Below are 7,962 nucleotides of genomic sequence, written 5' to 3' on the forward strand. Positions count from 1 at the left end.
ATGTGGGAAATGCCGACTGTTTTAAGGAATAAACGCAGAATTTTTTGTTCTTATCGTGTTCAACACAATCTACACTCGATCGCGCGAGGATCTCCATCGTAAAAAATCGCAGCTTGAATTTTTTTTTACTTACCGTCGAAGTGAAAGACAGCTCCTCTCTGTGGTATAAATAGCTGCCGAGCGCCCTTTACTATTGTCGTTGAATGCGGACAGGCAGGAGCTCACCCATTGATCGCTAGACGGTTCGGCAGATCTGGCAGGGCATACTCCCACTGCAGCGCGACGATCATTTTGCCTTTTTTTTAATACTACATTTAAATAGTCCAAGTAATGGATACTGTACAACAGTGGTCATATGTTTATTTTGTGTGACATGACACCTATTGGTGTTGCCTATGAACAGTATACACTGAATACACTGTGACAGAGGCAAAATATATATATATATAGAATAATAACAACAACAACAACAACAATAATGATTATGACCACGCATGCAAAACAGAGAGAGAGAAAAGACTACATTCTAGAAGAATAATTACACAATACCCACCAGTGTTATGTTCCCAATTCATGTTCTAGGGGCAAAAGGGAAAGTCACTTTAAAGCAAAAAATGAACAGCGACAAAGAAAAGTCAACCTATACTGAGTCCCAGCACACAATACACAAAGTAAGATTTCCAATACATTTATTTACAATAAGTGATAAATACAGTGCAAAAAGAATCCTAAACAAACAGCTCCAAAAGAAAAAGAAATGAAGCGTGTTCTTCAGGAGCAGGTAAAAGCCCAAACAAACAAAAGATCACTAGCCGGTAGAAGGACAACCTAATTAACCTACAACAATAAACAACACAACTCTTACCTTACTTCCTAACTAACACAAAAAAAAACAACAACAAAAAAACCAGGAGAAAAGAAAAATGGCACCCACTCCCTACTGCTCCAACACTCAACAATGGCCAAGCAATTCAAAGCTGTACACTACAGCCACAAGACATTTAAGTTGACCTCGGTTTAAGCTTAACACATCAAAGCTGCCACTACAGCCGTAACAACACATTTAAGCTTCACATACACCAACAAGAGCAACACTCCAAGTCTGGTAACACAACAGTCTCAGGCTCTTGGGAGAAGAACTCTCTCCCAGTCTCAGGCTCTTGGGAGAAGAACTCTCTCCCAGTCTCTCTCTCCGGCTCTGCTTGAATACTGGATCCTCTTGCCATTGATGAGGAACAGCTGGTAGGTCCCATCACCTAGATGAGGACAGGGAGGAGCACAGGAAATTGGACAAAACATACAACAAAACTACAACTCCCAGCAGGCCGTTGGGTCCATTGGCAGCACACACACTCAATAAATCAATGAGTGACACTTACACATTATAAAACACAAATGCATACGCCCTGGGACGCAACACCAGTCAAATTAAATCATTAAAGGAAAATCCATCTTTCCAGTGCATACACAGAAAGCGGCATCAGATCTGGCATTCATTTATTTTCCACTGTATTTACAATTGCATAAATAAAGCTATGAGATCGTTACAATTATAATATATTATAAAATATAAAAATAATAGATCACAATACTGTAGTTTATAGCCTAGGCTACTATATTTTAATCAAATAGATGCAGGCTGGGGGAGCGCATGAGACTTATTTCAAAAACATTAAAAAATCCAACTGACACACACACACACACACACACACACACACACACACACAAGTTTCAAGTTTTGAAAAAAAATACAACAACAAACAGTAATATTGTAAAGTCTTATAACAATTGAATTTATAATTATATAGGATTATGTAACTGTTCACAAAATTCAGGGTTCAATCGCTTTCTGTTGTTGCATTGAGACTCTGGTAGGGCTTTATTTTGAAATTCTAGTCAGCAAAATAGAGGGAAAACAAACAATATTGACAATATTGTTCATAAAATGTTACTCACCATGTTAATTTATTGTTAATTTGACTGTTTCGTTCCGTTCGCCTTACATACTTGATCATCGTGAGGTAAACATTACCTACGCCAATAGGAGGCGCTTAATAACAGTGACGTGCGCCAATAGCAGCTGCAAAGCAGAAGCAATGTGGGAAATGCCGACTGTTTTAAGGAATAAACGCAGAATTTTTTGTTCTTATCGTGTTCAACACAATCTACACTCGATCGCGCGAGGATCTCCATCGTAAAAAATCGCAGCTTGAATTTTTTTTTAGTTACCGTCGAAGTGAAAGACAGCTCCTCTCTGTGGTATAAATAGCTGCCGAGCGCCCTTTACTATTGTCGTTTAATGCGGACAGGCAGGAGCTCACCCATTGATCGCTAGACAGTTCGGGAGATCTGGCTGGGCATACTCCCACTGCAGCGCGACGATCTTTTTGCCTTTTTTTTAATACTACATTTAAATAGTCCAAGTAATGGATACTGTACAACAGTGGTCATATGTTTATTTTGTGTGACATGACACCTATTGGTGTTGCCTATGAACAGTATACACTGAATACACTGTGACAGAGGCAAAAAATATATATATATAGAATAATAACAACAACAACAACAACAATAATGATTATGACCACGCATGCAAAACAGAGAGAGAGAAAAGACTACATTCTAGAAGAATAATTACACAATACCCACTGTTACCAGTGTTATGTTCCCAATTCATGTTCTAGGGGCAAAAGGGAAAGTCACTTTAAAGCAAAAAATGAACAGCGACAAAGAAAAGTCAACCTATACTGAGTCCCAGCACACAATACACAAAGTAAGATTTCCAATACATTTATTTACAATAAGTGATAAATACAGTGCAAAAAGAATCCTAAACAAACAGCTCCAAAAGAAAAAGAAATGAAGCGTGTTCTTCAGGAGCAGGTAAAAGCCCAAACAAACAAAAGATCACTAGCCGGTAGAAGGACAACCTAATTAACCTACAACAATAAACAACACAACTCTTACCTTACTTCCTAACTAACACAAAAAAAAACAACAACAAAAAAACCAGGAGAAAAGAAAAATGGCACCCACTCCCTACTGCTCCAACACTCAACAATGGCCAAGCAATTCAAAGCTGTACACTACAGCCACAAGACATTTAAGTTGACCTCGGTTTAAGCTTAACACATCAAAGCTGCCACTACAGCCGTAACAACACATTTAAGCTTCACATACACCAACAAGAGCAACACTCCAAGTCTGGTAACACAACAGTCTCAGGCTCTTGGGAGAAGAACTCTCTCCCAGTCTCAGGCTCTTGGGAGAAGAACTCTCTCCCAGTCTCAGGCTCTTGGGAGAAGAACTCTCTCCCAGTCTCAGGCTCTTGGGAGAAGAACTCTCTCCCAGTCTCTCTCTCCGGCTCTGCTTGAATACTGGATCCTCTTGCCATTGATGAGGAACAGCTGGTAGGTCCCATCACCTAGATGAGGACAGGGAGGAGCACAGGAAATTGGACAAAACATACAACAAAACTACAACTCCCAGCAGGCCGTTGGGTCCATTGGCAGCACACACACTCAATAAATCAATGAGTGACACTTACACATTATAAAACACAAATGCATACGCCCTGGGACGCAACACCAGTCAAATTAAATCATTAAAGGAAAATCCATCTTTCCAGTGCATACACAGAAAGCGGCATCAGATCTGGCATTCATTTATTTTCCACTGTATTTACAATTGCATAAATAAAGCTATGAGATCGTTACAATTATAATATATTATAAAATATAAAAATAATAGATCACAATACTGTAGTTTATAGCCTAGGCTACTATATTTTAATCAAATAAATGCAGGCTGGGGGAGCGCATGAGACTTATTTCAAAAACATTAAAAAAATCCAACTGACACACACACACACACACACACACACACAAGTTTCAAGTTTTGAAAAAAAATACAACAACAAACAGTAATATTGTAAAGTCTTATAACAATTGAATTTATAATTATATAGGATTATGTAACTGTTCACAAAATTCAGGGTTCAATCGCTTTCTGTTGTTGCATTGAGACTCTGGTAGGGCTTTATTTTGAAATTCTAGTCAGCAAAATAGAGGGAAAACAAACAATATTGACAATATTGTTCATAAAATGTTACTCACCATGTTAATTTATTGTTAATTTGACTGTTTCGTTCCGTTCGCCTTACATACTTGATCATCGTGAGGTAAACATTACCTACGCCAATAGGAGGCGCTTAATAACAGTGACGTGAGCCAATAGCAGCTGCAAAGCAGAAGCAATGTGGGAAATGCCGACTGTTTTAAGGAATAAACGCAGAATTTTTTGTTCTTATCGTGTTCAACACAATCTACACTCGATCGCGCGAGGATCTCCATCGTAAAAAATCGCAGCTTGAATTTTTTTTTAGTTACCGTCGAAGTGAAAGACAGCTCCTCTCTGTGGTATAAATAGCTGCCGAGCGCCCTTTACTATTGTCGTTGAATGCGGACAGGCAGGAGCTCACCCATTGATCGCTAGACTGGCAGGCAGATCTGGCTGGGCATACTCCCACTGCAGCGCGACGATCTTTTTGCCTTTTTTTTAATACTACATTTAAATAGTCCAAGTAATGGATACTGTACAACAGTGGTCATATGTTTATTTTGTGTGACATGACACCTATTGGTGTTGCCTATGAACAGTATACACTGAATACACTGTGACAGAGGCAAAAAATATATATATATAGAATAATAACAACAACAACAACAACAATAATGATTATGACCACGCATGCAAAACAGAGAGAGAGAAAAGACTACATTCTAGAAGAATAATTACACAATACCCACCAGTGTTATGTTCCCAATTCATGTTCTAGGGGCAAAAGGGAAAGTCACTTTAAAGCAAAAAATGAACAGCGACAAAGAAAAGTCAACCTATACTGAGTCCCAGCACACAATACACAAAGTAAGATTTCCAATACATTTATTTACAATAAGTGATAAATACAGTGCAAAAAGAATCCTAAACAAACAGCTCCAAAAGAAAAAGAAATGAAGCGTGTTCTTCAGGAGCAGGTAAAAGCCCAAACAAACAAAAGATCACTAGCCGGTAGAAGGACAACCTAATTAACCTACAACAATAAACAACACAACTCTTACCTTACTTCCTAACTAACACAAAAAAAAACAACAACAAAAAAACCAGGAGAAAAGAAAAATGGCACCCACTCCCTACACTGAAAAAATATTTTCATTCATCCAATTAAAAAATTTTAGGGTAATGGTTCACATCTATATTTTATAACTTGAGCCAATGAAAAATAAATAACTTGCCCTTACCAATATTTTCTATGTCTATGAAAACTATTTTATAAAACTTGGCACAAAGCATATTTTTCTTGTTGAAAAAAATCAATTAATTTAAATTCTATTTTTGATCTAAACAAAAATATATAGATTTTATCAAAACAAATTCTCATTTAATAAATATGTATTAGAAATTATTTGTTTTCTCCAATTAAATAGATATTGATTTAATAATACAATTATTTCTAATTTTTAAAAATACAAGTTAATAGAAATTATTTATTTTAAACAAACAAAAAGATATGGATTCAATAAAACATATTTCCCATTAAGGAACATTAATTAATCTTGTCCAAAATCAAATAAAAAAGACACATAATTTTCATTAAATCGATATTTATTAAATTATTATATACATTACTTCCACACATCCACAATTTCGTGTCAGATTTTCAACTTTTTCAACATTTGCGACAGACAGCAAGTCCCTCAGAACCTCTTGACCCTCAAGTATGATTCCAATGTTTGTGGGTATACAGCTTGTGCATCTCTGATGACAAAGATTTCCATGGTTTCTTCTGAAGAGTGTTTTCAGCCTCTTCCTTCTCCAACACCTGGAAAAGAATTTAGGAATGAGAAAAGAAAAAGAAAAAAAGAATAAGGAATCAATACAGCTTGGGTTTCCCCCCAAATTAGTTTACATAATACTAATACTTCTAACTAATTATACAATTTACTCCAATTTGTTGTTGACATATAAATATAAGTTGCACAAACTTTCCAGCACATGGGACTCTGATTTTAGCTGAAAGTAATTGTTTCTATATTTGAAATTAGCCTTCAGACTGTTATCAGACATATATCTGAACATAGTCTGATGGCTAATTTTGAAGTGGACAGCCATATCTAGCATTTTCACATCTCTAAAGTAATCTTTCCTTACCAGGAAATCTTTGATGAGGTCCTCCACTGTTTCTCCCATATGGATGAGATATTTCAGTGCTCTTTGTATCGGTGTCAGTATCCTGCATCAAGATAGTACAAATTTGGCATGAGGGTACATTATGGTCAACAAACTTTAGCACAATATACGTTATCAGTTGATATAATAATTATTATAATATATGATTCAATAGTGTGTCAATCCTATTACTAACGCCACGAAAAAATGTCTGCCCCCCCAGTGTCCTCTGGCTAGTAGCTGCTACTACACTTTTTTGAAAACCAACCGACATCAACCGATTGGCGCCAATGCAGCAATACTTCTATGCATACAATCCATAATTAAATGACCATTGTGAGTGTCGACAGTCATACGTGTTAGATAACGTTACCATTAATCACAAGTGAACGTCAGTCCTTTTACATGTAAGTTAACTTCAGCTCCTTAATTGTTGATCAGGTTTCTATGGTTTTAACCAGAGAACGTCGTTCTTATGACGCTGCATCGAGATAACGTTATGTTCAATGATTAAACGTTCACGTTAATTACCATTGTAAAATCAAAATAAGCCAGGGGTAAACGTATATGTTCCCTTTTGTAATCGGTCAGGAATTGATTAACGTCGACACATTAACGTTAACTTGCCAAGTGTAAACTAAGCTAGCTAACACATTTTTAAACTAACGTAAGTTACATAACGATATCTAACAGATAAATTCGGCAGAGCAACATGTCTTGTACAGGCTTCTAAATATACAGCAGCACATTTAAATGGTTGTTTGTTTCACTTACTTCAGTTTATCCGCGATGAAATCTGATTCTCTCTGGAGCAGCAAAGTGATCCACGGCACGTAGAAGAGCGGTTACAGCGGTCTGCTGACGTGGTCGTTGTCGTCGAGAAGATTTGTGTTTAATGCCCATGCGCAATCCTGTGTGTAACCTTGAAATTGTACATTCGTCGAAACAAATATTTCTTATTTGAGCTCTTAATGAAAAATATTTATATTTAAATATGTTTTGAACGAAAAAAATATTATTTGAAAAATAAAACAAATAATGGTAAACTGAATTGAAAGACAAATTATTAATTGGATGAAGTACTGCTTGAAAACCTTTTTACAGTGTACTGCTCCAACACTCAACAATGGCCAAGCAATTCAAAGCTGTACACTACAGCCACAAGACATTTAAGTTGACCTCGGTTTAAGCTTAACACATCAAAGCTGCCACTACAGCCGTAACAACACATTTAAGCTTCACATACACCAACAAGAGCAACACTCCAAGTCTGGTAACACAACAGTCTCAGGCTCTTGGGAGAAGAACTCTCTCCCAGTCTCAGGCTCTTGGGAGAAGAACTCTCTCCCAGTCTCAGGCTCTTGGGAGAAGAACTCTCTCCCAGTCTCTCTCTCCGGCTCTGCTTGAATACTGGATCCTCTTGCCATTGATGAGGAACAGCTGGTAGGTCCCATCACCTAGATGAGGACAGGGAGGAGCACAGGAAATTGGACAAAACATACAACAAAACTACAACTCCCAGCAGGCCGTTGGGTCCATTGGCAGCACACACACTCAATAAATCAATGAGTGACACTTACACATTATAAAACACAAATGCATACGCCCTGGGACGCAACACCAGTCAAATTAAATCATTAAAGGAAAATCCATCTTTCCAGTGCATACACAGAAAGCGGCATCAGATCTGGCATTCATTTATTTTCCACTGTATTTACAATTGCATAAATAAAG

The 7,962-nt window shown here is 37.2% G+C and overlaps 1 long non-coding RNA gene across 1 annotated transcript; it reads right to left on the reverse strand.

Annotated features, from left to right (window-relative positions):
* Window positions 1–5,646: 5,646 nt before the first annotated feature.
* LOC309491585 lies at window positions 5,647–7,254 on the reverse strand. The gene is made up of 3 exons (XR_014203195.1): window positions 7,003–7,254; window positions 6,211–6,292; window positions 5,647–5,881 (listed from the first exon to the last, which is right to left on the reverse strand). It is a non-coding gene; the product is annotated as an uncharacterized lncRNA (long non-coding RNA).
* Between the last annotated feature and the right edge of the window lie 708 nt (window positions 7,255–7,962).

The sequence above is a fragment of the Leuciscus leuciscus genome, assembly GCF_965113295.1.
Source record: "Leuciscus leuciscus genome assembly, contig: HAP1_SCAFFOLD_375, whole genome shotgun sequence".
Classification (NCBI taxonomy): Eukaryota; Metazoa; Chordata; class Actinopteri; order Cypriniformes; family Leuciscidae; genus Leuciscus; species Leuciscus leuciscus.